General features: G+C 47.2%; 1 protein-coding gene across 3 annotated transcripts in view; it reads left to right on the top strand.

The window, feature by feature from the left end:
* The window catches only part of Utx (Utx histone demethylase), a 76,482-nt gene that overhangs the window by 42,246 nt on the left and 17,609 nt on the right, over positions 1–16,627 (top strand). The window lies entirely within an intron of this gene.

Raw genomic sequence — 16,627 nt, 5'->3', positions numbered from 1 at the left:
CCTTTCTGCTCGCCCTATTATTCTTCTCCCACCGCTCCAAGCTCGAGTCCCTTCTTTTTTTTTTTTAATTTTTCCTCCTTCGATTTTTCCACCTCTTTCTGCTGGTCCCTCTCGCTTTTCAGGATTCTTCTCCATTTTTATTTCTCATTCGTGATCCAGCCTTCGCTTCGATTTACGCTTTCGCGCGACGTGTACGGCAAGTGACGCGCGTCGTTTACTGCTATTGCACTGCTTTTCTTCTTGGTTTTTAACCGATAGATAGAAATTTTGCAATACAAAAAACTAAGAAGAACTTATAGAAAACGTTTAAGATTATTTATACAGAAAAATTTCAACTGCCATTAGTTCTTAACTGCTCTTAGCATGCAATGGTGTGATAGATTTGCGTAATCTCATCCTCGGATAACAGATGTTACGCGTTCTATTAATATCGAATACCTTATGATTAGACAGTATTACCCATAATCTGTAACGTAAAAGTTCTCTAAAAGTACAATTATATGCTTCCATTAAACCAGCTCGGCGTTATCGCGAGAAAAAAGAGACACAGCAAAAGGAGAAGTATACCTATCATTAACTCGTTGAAGCAGTCGTCACCCTCTTCCGCGAACCGCTCGTTCTCATTAATATCTCTCATCTAGATTCTCCCAACGTTTCTCAGCCGACTGAAAAAAGGAGAGAAAAAGAACGCTATTACTTCATCTACATACTACACGGTATGCATTTTCGCGGACGTATGACGAGGTACCGGTTGAACGGTGATTAATTCGCGCGTGAAACGCCACCCTAGCTCGGCACCGGTCCAATTTATCACGTGCTCCGGATTTGCGGCGGCGATAAAGGGGTGGCGCCGGAACAGTCGAAAAAAAAGGAGGCGAAAAACCCTTTGCTTTCGCCCTGATATGCGGCAGGCAAAAAAAAAAAAAAAAAAAAAGAAAAAGACGCGTAGAATTGGGCGCGAATATACTTCTGGAATGGTACGAAGAGGAAGTAAGGGAAGGTTAGGGGATGATAAGACTCATGGAAGGTTATTAGAGCGTTGCACGCACCGCTGTTTCCGTAAATGCAATTTAGGACGTTTAAAAATCCTTTTGGGATGCATACTCGTACTGTACTTCGTTGCATCCTTAATCGAATGCAGGAGGACATGCTCAGAAATTCAGTTGGTACCGATGAAAATGAGTTTGATGCATGCTGAACGATTTTATAATCCCGCGAGCATCCCTCCGGGGGCGTAAGGGTTAATTTTGTCGATGAAATCGGTTGGCTCGTAAATATTCATAAAAAAGAAGGCTTGAAACGACGCGTGGACGCGAGGCTCCAGGAAGGGATCGCGTTCGGTCGATTCCGCTGTACTCGGATTAAATTCGATCCAATCAGAAGATATTCTTCGTGCCTTTGAAATCCAATCGCGCATTGTGACGAGGGGTGGCCGCGCGGACGCGTAGTAGCACGTTTCGCACGGCACTCTCAATTCAACCATGGGAGGATTCAATTTCTCGTCTCCCCTGGAGGCTTCGAGCACGAAGACGAAGAGGGACATTAGCGGATCCGCCGCTCTTTTGTCTCTCGCGTCGTCGCTCGATCGTCCTAGCTTCATACTTAACCCTTTGATTATCGTTGCGGATGGAGTTGTGCATCAAAATCGAACGCAGAAATTTTTTCGACTTTATCGCGTTTCCCGCTGGTATCGTAGCCTTTGTCAGTTGCCAGAAAGAGTCTTTTACATTCCAATTTGTTTGTCGTGGACAACAAAAGGATTCGCAATTAGATTTGTGACTAATTTTGTCCCCTTTGGTCGCAAAACGAGCTCGGATGCAGCAAAAGAAGAGCATAGGTGGTCTGGTTCATTCTTTTTTTTTTTCACGATCCCTTCACCAACTGCATACGAAGTATACCTGTACAGGTATACACCAGCTATTATAGGTTTCTAGTATGTCGTCTTTTTGCCTTGAGGTCTCTGTCTCTCTTGTTATTCGTGCGTCGGTCGGTTTGAAGAAAAACGTGGCTCGAATATGCGTTCCGCTCGTGTTCCGATGATTAAATAGTATCAGACCGCGCGAGTTATGGGATCGTTAGCGCAGAATCTTTCTTCAAAAGCCGTAGATGGGAACCGTCCTGGTTTCGAACCCTTTTCAGATACTTTTTTCTTCCGACTTAATTACCCTCGATGGTGAAATAAATAACCGAGCCACCTCCGTTTCGCTTTATAAAGTAGGAAACCAGGATGATTTCAACCGCCCAAACTAAACACGTACGTTCAGTCGCATCGAACGTTTCAATTTTATTCTCACCGCGTAGTCAACAACTCGAAACATATCCAGTCTGAAAAAAAATCGCGACAATCCACCTATCAAAATCCATCGTCCATTTCGTCCAGCCGAAAAGCACAAAAGGCACAGACAACCTTGCTCTCCGCACACAAAGACCACCAAGCTTCCTATCTTTCGCTCGGCGAAACGAACTGCTGCCAAAGAAAAGGGAGCAAAAAAAGGGGGGGAGAAAAAAAAAGAAGGAAGGAGAGAGAAAAGAAGAATCGAAGAAATGAAAGAAACCTGCACGAACGGTGCATTCAATGTCAAAGACCAGCCCAGCCGGTATTTCATCGAAGGGCTCGTCCAGAGAGCACTGGATAGAAAACACAGCCGGCCCCGGCGAATTTTCTTTTCCGCTCGGAGAAATTCGTCTCGCGCGGGCAGCCACCCCCGCGCGTGCACGGCCAGACACGTATTTTCCACTCCGGTCCTAGCCAGGCACAATGGCCGTGTTTCGACCTGCCTTTCACGGCGCAAACCGGCTGCCACGGGCATTTACCATGGGATTTTAGAGAGGTTCCTCTTACAAAGTGGAGCTCTAGTTAAGTTTTTGTTGGCTTCCAAGCGTCCTCCCCGCGGCCGCTGCACCCCACCCGCCTCCTCCTCCTCCTCCTCCTCCTCCTCCTCCTCAGCCGCCAGGACGGTGTCTGGGTCCCTATTCCGGCGGCGACCCGCTCGCCTTCGTCGATCGGAATCCGTCTAACAGATTTCGGGATCGTCCCGAAGGCGAGACGATCGGCTCCTCTTTTGTACGCCTCGCCCCACTCCTTGCGGAAAAAAACAAATAAGAAGAACGGGATTTCGGGGACTTACCTGGATTCGATGGGTCGCGGTATAATCGCGAAACGATGAAGGTAGCGCGAATGGCCAACGACTGTTTCCGAATTTCGTGTGTTTCTCTCGTTGGAATTCAGGTATTTTATTTTTAGACGATTTTATGGGCCCATGGAGATTTAGGGTGGATTTGTTCGCAGATCGAACGTGGATATAAGGCGGGATAAAGATCAATGGGTAAAAATAAATGTATTTGGAAATCCTTAAATAATTGTTGCTCTCAAATTCAGAATTTAATAATTGTTATCCGCGATCGACGTGTTCTACACGGTACGTCAGTTTCTAGCCAGCAAGCTCTTCTCGACTTCTTTTCTCTCTAACCGAATCTTCCACGTTCCAAACTGGTCCACGTTCCAGCCTCGGTTGTACGCAATTTTCCATTCTCCTTTGAAGCCGCTCACCTTCCCGGAGAATCCTCGTTCGAGGAAGAATCCGATTCAACGTTGCCACCCCCTCTATTTCCTCTCTCTCTGCCTTCCTCTCCAGCTGCCATCCCTTTGATCCGCGTTTTGTCTCTTCTGGAATCTATTCACGTATTTACAGCGTCGTGTAAGCCCCGCGAGAGCATGGAACAAGAGATAATCTCGCGTTGTACGTGGCTGGTCTCACGTGGAATTTGGGCCAGTTTCCAAGCCAGGCCACTGTTGCCGTGGCTTTCTTCGAGGCATCACGCGTGACACGTTCAGACGGGCCATGCATGGTTGAATAGAAAATAGCGGGACTGAGCTGGTCTCGTTCGAACAAAATAGGAGTTTTCGAACTAGGTTTCCGTGGTTCACGTTGTACTTTGCATAGTTGGGATTTTTGGTGTTTAAGTACACATTGATACCATCACGCTACACAATAAACGTGAAGCTTCAAAATTCGAAGGGACAGATATCTAGGTGTACAAGATACTTTTCGAGCTCGCTATTCGATTATCACTGTTATCAGTTATTTTTGGAAAATCGTTTTGGACGCAGGCAAAGGATTCGAAGAGCTCGTGGACCGATAAGTTGTAAATTTTTTATCGCGTTCCATTTCAATTCAGTGGCGCGCTTTTATTTATTTTCCTTCCGTTGGTGGAAACCACCGGAAGAGCGGCTGTTTTTTTATGCGCGTGTACAATACGCTCTCCCTTTCACCGGTACGAAACCAAATGTGGAACACGATTTTATTAAACACCCATAGTGGCTGCTGAAAAGTAAACACTCTACTGTACATAAAGTAATGGCTAGATAAAAGCGTAATAAACCGATGCGAACCCCTTTCCCTTTTTCTGATTTCTAATACACTTCCCTACTGGAAAGTGCCTACCAAAGGAACACTGATAAACAAACATCGTTCTTTAATCGTTTAGTGTTCGCTTTAGAGAAGAGGAAAGCTAAAGCAAACACGTTCGATTAAAATTTGCATAGATCATTAAAGTAACCAATACATATCAGAGATACCGTGAAACTTTTTCTAATCGCGAAATCGAACGTTCCACTGGAATCGCGTAATTGAGATTGAAAAAGCGTGTAACGGATGGAAAGTGTTATTGTCAAACCCGATTGACCAATATTACCGATCGTGTGCGACCGCTCGAAAGAACCCCGCGCGGTATCATCCTCCAGCTGGTAAACAGCTGCCCACATCCTGTCTCACGTACGCTATGCGCCTCTTCTCCGTCCTCTTCCTTCCTGTCCCCCTCGAGACACGGATCCCGATTCTTTCCTCCCTTCCCCTCGCACCCCTTCCCCTTAGCCCACGTTCGAATAAAGAGCCGGAGAATAAAAGAAGAAGGAGACAGGGGAAGAAAGGGGAGGAGGAAGAGGTACGCGCGCAGAAAGGAGAAGAAGGGACCGTCGAAGGCGCGGTACCAAAATGGTGGACAGGTGCACGGAGGATGCTCGATGGACATTGAGCGGCCGGCACGCGACTGCGCCGTCTGTTTACCCATTAAAAATCGCGCCGGGTACTTAGGCGCGTGGTTTTTCACGCGTGCAAACGGCTCGCGCGAGAAAGGTGGGACGGGACGGCGTGCAACGCAGGTACGGTACCACGTATCGCGTTATCGCGACGATCCAAGGCGATAGATCGCCGCGCCGCTAAACTGTTTAAACGGTAACCGGACAGATAGCATCGTGGCCAGGAGACGGGACTGCCGGCCTCTCTGGTAATTAGCATGGGAATGGTTAACCCTTTCGGTGTCGGTTTAAATCGAGGACGCTTTCTGCTCGAATCTCTCTGATTTCGGTCGAGAGAAAGGACAGTTCTTTGGCAATCCTCGCGTCGCAAAATCGGACGGTTCCAAGTTGGTTAGTGGATTCTCGATGAAATTCCAACGATTCTTCTAGATTGAAAATCGATCATTTTCTTTTGTATCGATCATTATTACGTTTCATGGAATCAGGTAATCTAATTGCATCGGTTAAACGAATCCTCGTTCTCCAGATAAATGAACGTCCGCAACCTTTTTATATGCCTTCGTAACAATGATTGCCTTGGGAATCTGATAATGATGCACCTTCACGCCACGCTATATTTCACGTCTGGCTGTGAAATGGCAAGGGTAAATGCGTCTCAATAAACAGGTGATCGGTTACGATCTTATATACGCTCGAAAAGGCTGTTAAGAGAGGAATTGCATCGCAAAATGGTATCGTACAGATAACACGGATGGCTCGCGTCGTGTTCTGTAATTTGTATAATTCACGACAGCTGTGTCTAACGTTATGTAGACAGCGAACGCTGTCGAAAGAAGCCTCTGGAATTTTTCTCCCGAATAAGGACATTTAAGCCGAGCAGTTCCTTCCAACGAATATCTCCCCTTTCGTTTCTGAAAGTAAAAACCGTAGTAATTACAGTGAACTGCGATACTCGAAAGTTGTAATCACGATATGGGTGAAATTCGTTTTCTACGTTACTGTATCTGTCTAATTTATTAATCGATAATTAATCCTTACGAAAGTCTGAATCAAATTAGAAGAAATTTCCTGTGTTATTAATTAACCAGTTTTAGAAAGCGATTTAAATTGTTCCAGGCTGTTGCATTCCGGTATAAATCAGATATAAAATATACGGGGAAAGCCTGTTAATTTGCTAACCGTGGATGTATTTCGTAATGCTAGAATATTCTCCTTTTTAATTCAGCTCAATTTGATACGGATCTGAAAATCAATTCCCACGAAACAAACATTACGCGCCAGTATAAAACAAATAATAATTACAACTTTATCTTTCGCATTCGAAAGGCTACGATATTTTTCCACAAATTCGTCCAATTGATTAATCTCTAACCAACCATCGCCGCTCGATGACCGCGTCTGGCTTAATCAATTCAACAGCGCACCTACAACGCACTTTAACCCAGTTTACTTCGATTGCAAAACGCCTACACGGTCGATCTTTCGCAAAGAGCCCGCGACAATAAAAAGAAAAAACGCGTGGACGCAACCGCGGTAAAACGCACAGGAAAAGACATTTCTGCATAAACCAGGGGAACCAACACACGAAACAATAAACACCCTCGCGCAATACGAACCCGCTCCTACGTATCGACCGACCTACATATTATAATACATACATATTTTGCATATCCCTTCTGCCAGTCACGCTTAACGTGTTCGAATCATACCCGCGAAACGAGTGCTCGCCGAGCGGTATACGTTTAACATGCTGTTGTGCCAACCGTTACACGGGACGACTGCTCGCGACACTCTCTGCCCGCGTATTAATCGTTAATTGCCCGAGGGATTGTTTCGTTCGATCGAATGGCGGGTATAGGTAATAGACTGGCAGGTGGACGCGGGCACCTTTTAGTCCCGCACGCGGTACCATCTTCTATACGCGCGCGTTCGGTCAGCGCGAATTGTCAGCTCGCAATTTACCACTTGCCGTTCAGGGTCGCTCGTATTTCACGAATGGCGCCGGTATACGCGATCGTTAAGTCGTTGTCTTGACCGAGATAGGGGTTTCAGCGACGTCCGATACCATCTTCGGACGCGTACCGCCGCGCGATGCAAGATAAGCGGATGTCTCGTCTAGCTTTACATTACTGGCCCTCGCGTAATTCACGTGGATCTCTTTTTTTTGCGACCGTTGGAACGTTTCAATTGCTTACAAGGGTGATCCTGCTGAGGGTGATGCCTGTAAGCGGTGGAAGCATGGGTTGGCTGTACACTTGGAAGCGGCATCGAAGACTTACACTTAATGGTATCAACTTCCAAATGGTTTTTGCGACGAATATTAATTGATATTGTAGAAGAACGAATGAATATGCGATCGAAGGTGGCGAGCGTTCGTAAGATAACGTCGAAACCGTTCACCAGCGCCACCCTCGCGAGCGTCCTCCGCGTCTCTCGCGCGGTCCCGCCCCATAATCAGACCGTTAAAGAGGCGCAAATTCAAGCGCGCCTCCTAATGCGCACTCGGCCGCGATCGTCCTTAACCGGTTTGAAAGGAGAGGATCGGTAAAAGTTAAGTGGGGTAAGAACAGAAGCGTGGTCCCAGCAGACACCTTGTCCAACAAGATTTAGTTCAACTGCACCTCGGGACTGCACCTGCGTGGCGCGTGCTACGGAGATGCATCTGTCGTATACTCGCCCGCGGCCACGTGCCCGAGTGCGCTTACGTGCGCGAGCGCACGCGCGAGCAAAACGAACCGAGCCTTCCTGTCCCTCGAACGGTAATTGAATCCCTCCCGCCTAGGAGGGCACTTTCCAAAAAATCCCCGCAGACATAGAAGGGACTCTCGTGGGAGATTTTCACGCGCGACAAACGGCGTCAGAGAGCGAATGAGGGTGTAGAAGGAACCAGGAAAAATTAGGAGGAAGATAACGAGGATAAACAGTCGGTGAAAGATAGTGTGCAACGGGATTAATTGTTCCCCCTAATAGCCAACCGTTAAGTCAGCCGAGTACAGTTACCCCGTTTTATCGAAATAGATAAAGTCGAAAGTAAAGTGTAGTACGCGCACACATTTCGTTTATCTAACCCGCCTAGGGGGCTATCTATACAGGCATCCACTTTTTTTTTTTTTTAAATATGATAGGCTCCCTGTGCCAGGAACCTTCCTTCCCTTATTCTCCGCGATCTGTCCCAGATAGTGGGCTTGAGGTGTCTGCACGATGGTAATAAATTTAACGGGTACGGTTTCATTAATTCCATCGGGAAAGGGAGCATTCTGCTTTGAGAAGAGAAGCAAAACGCTGGACAGAGCAGTTGTGCCATTTTTGAAATGGAACATCGCGAGTTTCAACGCGCGGAAGCTTTTGAAACGTCGAAGCAAACCTCCAAGTTTCGTTGATAAAATTCGAGATAGTGCAATCTCAGAGTGGGCGTCGAAATTAATTCTCCAAATTGATCGTTCCAGTGGTACGCGCAAGAACTACGCCTACCGTTACTGAACGGTCCACAAAAAGCGTCATCGAGCTTCCCAGGGTACTCTTGGTCGATCTAGCGTGGCACTGTAATAACCGCACAGAATCCTCTCTCGTTTCCATCGACTCTGGATGACCGTCGAGTTTCTGGAATTTGCAGAATTATCAATATCAACTGCGATAATTGGAAAAGTGTATAACGTTCGCGAGAGGAACGGCTAACTCTAAAGGAGCACGGGACAGGGGGTTAATTCGCGACACACCCGGTATGCAAGCACTGGCCCCTATCACGGAGAACCGGGCACACGGAAGATAGCGTTGGTGGTAGTAGGAGTACCGTTGCGAGCGTTGCATCGCGCGGCAAAAGAACCGGCAATTTCCAGCTGCACAACAATGCGGCATTACGCCGTTACGAAAGCACGCCGGACCCTGGTCTCTGTCCCTGTCTCTCGTCTGTCGCAATTTACGATCTAGTCTGGTGGTCTTAGACGTGCCTTACGATCGGAATCGGCGATATTTCGCATAGCTCGTGTCTTATGTGACGCGTGGTTATACCACCGCGCGTGGACGGCTAAATAAAATCGTCTATGAGAACATAGAAAACGCATTAGACAGATACCGTCACCCTGATACCCGCCACTCGTGGGTGGTAGCTGCATTGCCGACGGAGATTTTTTCGGCTAGACGTTCAGTAATAGAAAGGGGTGGTTTGTAGTTGGCTTTAGCTAACCGTTTGATATCATTTATTCGAGTGCCAGGTTTTTTTGTTATTCTGAGAGTAATTGCTGGAGGTTTTCTGGAGCAATCTGATTGCTGCTAGCGGATACCAGCGAAGGGATGATCGTTCGATTGCGACTATTTTACTCGAATTCGATGCGAGCGGTGCAACAGCGGCTTTCGATTAAACACGAGGCACGTTTCTAACAGAACTGAAGCTAATAGCCAATGTTTGCAGCGGTTTATAGTTCGACATGCATCACTGGCAATCAAGTACATTCGAACACTATTTGGTGTCTCGTGTAAATTTACAGCGTTACAAGATTACAGTTGCGAGATTAACGAGAAGCATACAAGGATAGTCTGCTGTTTAATTTCCGTATTTGACGGAACCTTTGCAAACACGAGTTTCCATCGAATTTAAATGCGAAAATAATTCAGACGTTGAAACGCGTTTCAACTGCACAAGAGGGTTACGTGGAAAAGTAAGAAGATAAATTCTGAACTGGCGGAAAGAAGAAATTGCGGCGCACGACGAAGGTCGAATGTCGCAACCGTCGTTGCATTTTTTCGAAAGTATCGAAGGGGGAGAGAAAAATAAAAAAAGGAAGAAAAAGGAGAAGGAGAGACACCAGCGAGCGCCGGTGCAGCTGGATGGGCCGATGCAGGTGCAGATGCAGCTAACTTATAACAGACACGAAAGTTACAGGGGCGTCCGCGGTGTCATCGCGGTGTATCCTCGTGTACCGGTGATCCTTGTGAATTAATCGATACACGGCCCCGATCGCTTTCGATAAATTCAATTAAATTACGCGTTACAAATGGAACACTTCAGGGACGAGCGTGCGTAAAACGCGTGGCATGTCGATGGAATAATACATGAGCTCCATAAATATCGCTGCACTTCTTTTTACACGCCTTTTCCTTTCGCAACTTCTCGATCACGCTTCGTCGAAAATGTTCCTTGTCGCTAAGAATTACGATCGCTTCAAGGTTTTCAAAATTCGACCAGTCGAAGAAACGTTCGGAAGATTACTTCGGACATTGGAAACTTCAAAGAGCGCGAGATCCAAGGACTCGAGAGTCGGAACGTTTCGAAATTCTGAAATCCAAATATTTAGAAGATCTTCTAGGTTGCATCGAAACGTGTCGACCGTGAGGAGGAGCGAAATTTCGAGGAGGGAACGGAATGGACATTCAGATATTCTTCATTGTAGTCAGAGCCAGGCTTGGTGTCGCGTTATAAGCGAACGGGATAACGCTTGGCGGCATTCTGACCAGCAGCCAGGGCTCAGCCAGCAACGAGACCGTGCAGAAATGCAAGAGGCACACGGTTAAAGAGTGGCGGCGGTGCAACCGTGACGAGTGCGTGGGAGTGCAACGTGGGGCGACGAGCGCGCGATGTGGGTCACTAGGAAATTGTTAGTCGTCTGTCGTTCTGACAGCCTTCCTGTCCCGGTGAGCGCGCGTCGTGGGCGCACCATTGTCTACGATCCAAACAGGATGCGTAGGACTCGCATGCTAAGAAGGGTGCGAGGAAAAGTTCAGGATCGATGAGTCGCCGGGATGCACGTGCCGATCGCGGCCTCGCGTTTGGGGATGACACGTCCCCGGCATTTCGATACCGACCACACCGCTGCTGTCGATCCTAATTTATTCGTTCGTCGAATGTTTTATGCATCGTTCGAAAAAAAAAAAAAAAGTTGAAATTAGCAGAAACAAAAGAGAGAGAGGAATTCGCGTTAAAATTTCTCGAACGGCATCTCGAAATTGTTAGAACCGAAATCTGGTTACCCGCTGGATTGTAATTTAATCGCGCGTCGATCTGCCTGTTTTAAAAACCGTTTATTTACGCGCGAAGAAGACTCGTTTGTTGTACGTGCGTGTTTCACTTTCCCGCGTGCCAACTGTGTTTCAATGGGATTAAAACAGTTGCATAACCGGGGTTAGAGGAGGAGAGGAACGAAAACGCGGAAGAGAGAGGGAGACGGAGCAAGCACAAGCATACACGAATCCCGGTGGTGTGGGTTCATTCTACCGCGCGAGCTCTTTGAATGATGCACATTTATTATCTTTTTTTTTTTTTAGTGCGCGCCATATAACGCGCGGCTGCTTTTATATCCGGCGCGCCCACGCCCACGCTTTCTACGATACTGCGTGAAAAGAGTTATTTTTGCAATTAAACGGCCGCTGATAAATTCCACGTACACGGTCACGACTAAAAAAAAAAATAGGCTGGAGATTTCGTTTCAGCGCAGCTGTTATTACTTCGTTCGACACGGTCACCCCCTTTACCCCTCTAACAATATAAACTTCAACCTATTTTTATATTTTTTTCAAATCCATACTTTACACTCTCCACGCTTTTAATGATCGCAAACCGTTAGTTAGGTATAATAAAATTATCAATTATCGTTTCGTACGTATTATTCCAAATAGACCATCTCGATTTTTATTATCGGATTTAGCGGTACTGTGCAATTGATTGCCGTTTTCAAAGCAAATATATCTATATACGCAACTGTTGCAGACACGTACGAAACCCCGGCTCTAATTTCGTTCTAATCTAATTTTATTATTAGCCCCGCGTCAAAGGCGTGACGATAACCTAGTTATACACCACGAAGGAAGTCGATTCGAAGGCCTTCGCGGATCGTTAACTCCGTGGCAATTATAGCGCCACTAATATTAATCCTGGATCCGCGAAAATAGTACCGTCGGATTTAGTCCTTCGAGTTTTCTCCTGAAAATTCTACGACCTCTGTTTCCTTCCGTTCTCTTATTCACGCTGTACAAAAGTATAAAGTCGTAGAAATATTCTAACCATCATTCATCAACTAATTTCCATCTATTTAAAATGATCCACGGAGCAGAGTTCGATTCGAAATGAAAAGTAATGGTGTCGAGCGAGTGAACTGGTTCCGGGTCGCTGGTAAATCATTTCGTTAACAATGATATCGTGACCGTTTCGCGTTTTCTTCGGGTAGAAACGAATAAATCGTCGCTCCTTTCGGTTTGGTCCGCGGTGCACACACGTGGGCGGGCAATTCCGTGGCGCATAAAGCTTCCCCGTATCGCTGAGGATCGCCGGGGTACTATTATAACAAGCGTGAACGAGCGCGATACGAAACGCTGACAGGGGTACCAGCCAGGTAAACAAGAACTTGCGCAAATCGTCGGACAAGATTTAACGCGATACGTGTTCAACACGGTCCGCCAGCCGTGGAGGAGCCTAGCGTTCGAATAGCGCCGTGTGCTCGGACTTTTAACGCGTCCTTCCGCTTTCCATCGTTTATTTCGAACGAAACCAGCCAATCAACCTTTTTTTTATTTTTTTTTTAAGGTGGAACTACTTATGCGAAACTATTCACTGCACCTCCATCTATTATTCTATTTATTAGTTAATTAATCGAGTTCATTGTATATGTTATTCTATAAGTGTACTTCGTATAGACTTAGAAGGAAGCAACATATCTCTTTATCTTTGTAGATGTTAGATACGTCTTCCTTCTGTTTAAATATAAAGCTCGCAATTTTGTTGACATTAGTAATAATCTGGTATCGATAACCTTCAGCTATAACAGTTCTAGAGCAGTTTCTCTGTGCTATATTCGGCGCGTGTTGCGAAGAAGTTCGCCATACGATATCGTACATTCGTGTCGAAAGGATCGCATTTGGAGTCTACGTTGATTAAACATTTCTCGTGCCTATCGGAGAACGTTGTACCCGAGCTTCTAATGCGTGGACTGGCAGCCTGATTCGAACACTCGTAACGTTCGATCGCGATCGTGGAAACAACAGGAAACTTTGTGACACGACACGAGAAAGTCCACGGAGAACGCGGAACGTACGTGCCGTGGTCGAGTATTGAAATGAAGGAAATCGCGAGCGAGAAAAGAGTCGCGAAAAGAAGCCAACGCGGAAGGAGGAGCTTGCGTCGCGATATTTCACAACACGCATCTGTTGCAAACTGTTGATATTACGCAACGTGATACGAAGAAATGTTTTTTTTACACTCGTTTCGAAAGCCTGATACGATATATTGTCGCGATTCGTGGTCAGCGTTTGTCGAGAGTACGTACAAAGCGTTGTAAGTGGAAAATTTCTGGAACCAACGAGAAAGGGAGCAACAAACGACGCGATCGCGTAACGTTGAATTTAAATGTCGACCACAGACCTTTCGCATTTCGTAGTTTGGTACGATTTCGATTTCTCACGATGAATTTTACTCAGAAACGAAAGTAACAATCGAGAGAAACAGTGGACCAGAAAAATAAAGCAACGAATCGTAAATTGAAGCTCGATGAGAAAGAAGAAAGGGGGTGGAACCGCGAAGATAACGAAGAAGGGAGCGGATCGTCGACTCGGGTGGGCAACGTTGGGGGCGTTGTCGACAAAACGGCCATTAATAGGTCATACTGGCGGTAATTAATTTATGAGGTGTTAAAGCGGCCTTCTACGCCGAGGGTGCATTAAAATGCACCCTCCGAGGCTGCTGCACCGCGACGCTGCACTCTACGGCTGGCCACCGTGCTTTTGCACGCGCGTCCGCCGCACGAAACAGCCCGCCGTGCCAGGAAATCCGAAATGCACCGGCGTACAATAACCAGAGACGGTCCTTGCGATTCTCGCGAACGATACCAGCCGAGGTACTCGCTACGGCTTTAATGACTTCATTTAGATTCCATTTCAATGGGTGTTGCGTTCCTCGTTCGAATGGCTCGCACACCTCACCTACGTCTCGAGAGAAGAGAAGACGTCGAAGAATAGAAATATTTCTCAATCATTCCTTTCGCTGCTATTTTAATATACTAGAACTCGAGGAATAAAAAATATATCGCTCAGAACCCATCCACGAGGCGTTGAAACGATCGTTGTCAGGATGACGAGTGATTTCGACGACGAGGAGTAGCGAACGTAGGTGGTCCGGGCAGAGGCACGTGCTGCTCCGTTTCTGTGAATCGATGTTTCCGACCTATAAATACCCAGGTCAATGGCAGCCGGCAACAAACAAGCGACATCAGCCGTCGGAATCGGTATCGGATTTCGTTTCTGTTTCGTCACAGTTGAGATAGGTCGGTCGCGGATCGACTCCGTTTCACGAGCGGTCACTCTGCGCTCTGCCAAATCGGAGACCCGGATTGTAACTCTTCCTGGACACTAGCAACCTCTTGGACAGGCTCAGAAATGTATTTCCAGATGATCGCGTTAACGCTGTTACTCGTGCGAGTTGTTTATTTTAAACGGAGCATCCGAGGTCCGTTCCTTACTGTCCCAACCTCTTAAATGGTCCTTGAGTATTAGAGAAGCATATTGCACTGAGTACATAAAAATTGTTAATGTATTTTTCAAAATATATTAGAGGTTTCCGTTGGAAATTAATATTCGCGCGATGTGACGGAAGGTGAGGCACCATGAAACCAGCCCAAACATCCGCGTACCGTTTAAAGCGGCTCTTACGCAAAACTGATACCTTCTTACCAATCGACAGAGTTTTATCCCCGTCCGTAGCGCCGGTTCCCAGCGCTTTAATCCCCGTTCGAACGTTTCCCGCGAATATTTCGTAATCCACCAGCCAGTGACATTTCTGGCTCTCCCACACGCCGGCCGAGTGTAACAGTGACTCATTCCCGAAGACAACGAACCCCGAAAGGAAACGCGGAGTTGAATGAAGCGATGAATGGTCGTCCCGTGAATGAATTTACTACCGCCTTTACGCCAAGGCAACCGACCGATCTCTTTGCCCCCTACTCCTCATCCTCCGCCTCCTCCTCTTCCTCCTTCCGCGTCTTTCCTCCTTTTTTTCCTTTCCTCTCGTTGCGTTTCCTTTTTCTTTTACTTTTTTTCGCCCCGCTCGTTCCACTTCTCATTGTGCCAGCACGCCAGCCGTGCCTCAATTAATTTGTCGTCGTACTCGCCGCGGAATTAACGTACTCGTTATACTTCCGCTTCTCCGCCTCTCCTCAAGAGGATGGAACAATGGCGCGCTTCTGCTTCATCGCGCGGCGATGCTCGTCGCGACGCTGCTCCTCTTGCCTCCTCGTCCTCGACTCCAAAGAGGAAGATGGAAACCTTTAAGAAATATTATCGTATAGAAACGTGCACCCTTTACGAATGTTTCTTTTTTTCTATATATATATATATATAGAAAATTTTCTAAAAGGAATCGCTGCAAGTTTACGGGTTTGCGAGGACTGGTAACCTGTTGACCCACTCGCCACGCGCCACCAGTACCACCCGAATGCCGTTGCAGCGGGTTTTTCGTTCGAAAGAATGCCTCTGAAGTGTAAATCGAGTGGAGGATAAATGGTAAACGAAACGTTCCGTAACGCGCGACACAATCGGACCTCGATCGCGATTACTTCGCCACGGAACCCGGAGGAATTCTTCGACGGAGTCCAGTTTTGGCGGTATCCCCGCGGAAAGTTGCGTAACATCACCGCAACCTGTTACGCTATCGGTTTTCCGCGCGACGTGGCGGGTACCAGCTCGGCTCGAGCATTCAATATGCATGCGGCTCCGTCTCGTACGGGGCCGAGAGCAGCGAACTTCAAACGCGGCCCGGCATTGCTCAATCCGTGTACGTTGATTCAACGCTGGCTGCAGTCCAGCGGCTCCAAAAGCCGAAATAAAATCACGCGTGACATCGCCGTAGTTGGAATCCGCGCTCGCCGCGCTGCCAAACGGTTCATTAAAGCCGATGATCCGCTACGAACGTGACACGGCTGCGATTATGTAAAGGAAAGTCTCTTTTTGCGCGCTGAGGCTCGCTTCGAGCCGTGTCGCTCGTTTCAGAAAAATTGGACCAAAGCGAACAGCATAAATAATCATTTATTTTTGAGTAAATATTTATTCGTGTGGATTTCTAACAGAGCTTTAAATTAGAAACGATAGAAATGTAGGAGAATCTCTCGATGCGTCCAATACGGACTCCTGCGGGGCGCACCGCGCGCAATCGTCACGGGAAACGTTGATTTCCGGCTGTTTCTTCCGCGGCGTCGAAACGGGTCGTTTTCATCTGGCTCACGTCGAGTCTCGGGCAAGCGGGCACACGCACCGCGTCATTTGCAACTGCACAATCGTTATTGTTGCCCCTATGTCCCTCGTTGCTCCCTCGCGTGACAACACAGAACACCGACCGTTTCCTGTCCATCCTCGTGCGTATCGCGTGCATGCAATTACGCGGCCGCTTCCCTCGCGTGAACCGCCGCCCCTTAACCGTGAATTTTTAACGAACGCGATTCTCGTCCGAACGGCCCCGACACGGGCCCAACTGGGGTTCATCGAACACTTCCGCGTGTTAACACCAAACGTTTATTTTTTTCCCTGTTTTTTCTTCGTTTATCTCGCCTGTATTTCTCGCCCCGCGAATGAGCCAATCGTTCATCCAACGACAAACTTTGCAAGAGAAAAAGCATA

This window comes from Xylocopa sonorina, chromosome 6 (assembly GCF_050948175.1).
Source record: "Xylocopa sonorina isolate GNS202 chromosome 6, iyXylSono1_principal, whole genome shotgun sequence".
NCBI lineage: Eukaryota > Metazoa > Arthropoda > Insecta > Hymenoptera > Apidae > Xylocopa > Xylocopa sonorina.
Note: the sequence above shows the minus strand (reverse complement) of the source record. Positions and strands in the feature narration are given on the sequence as shown.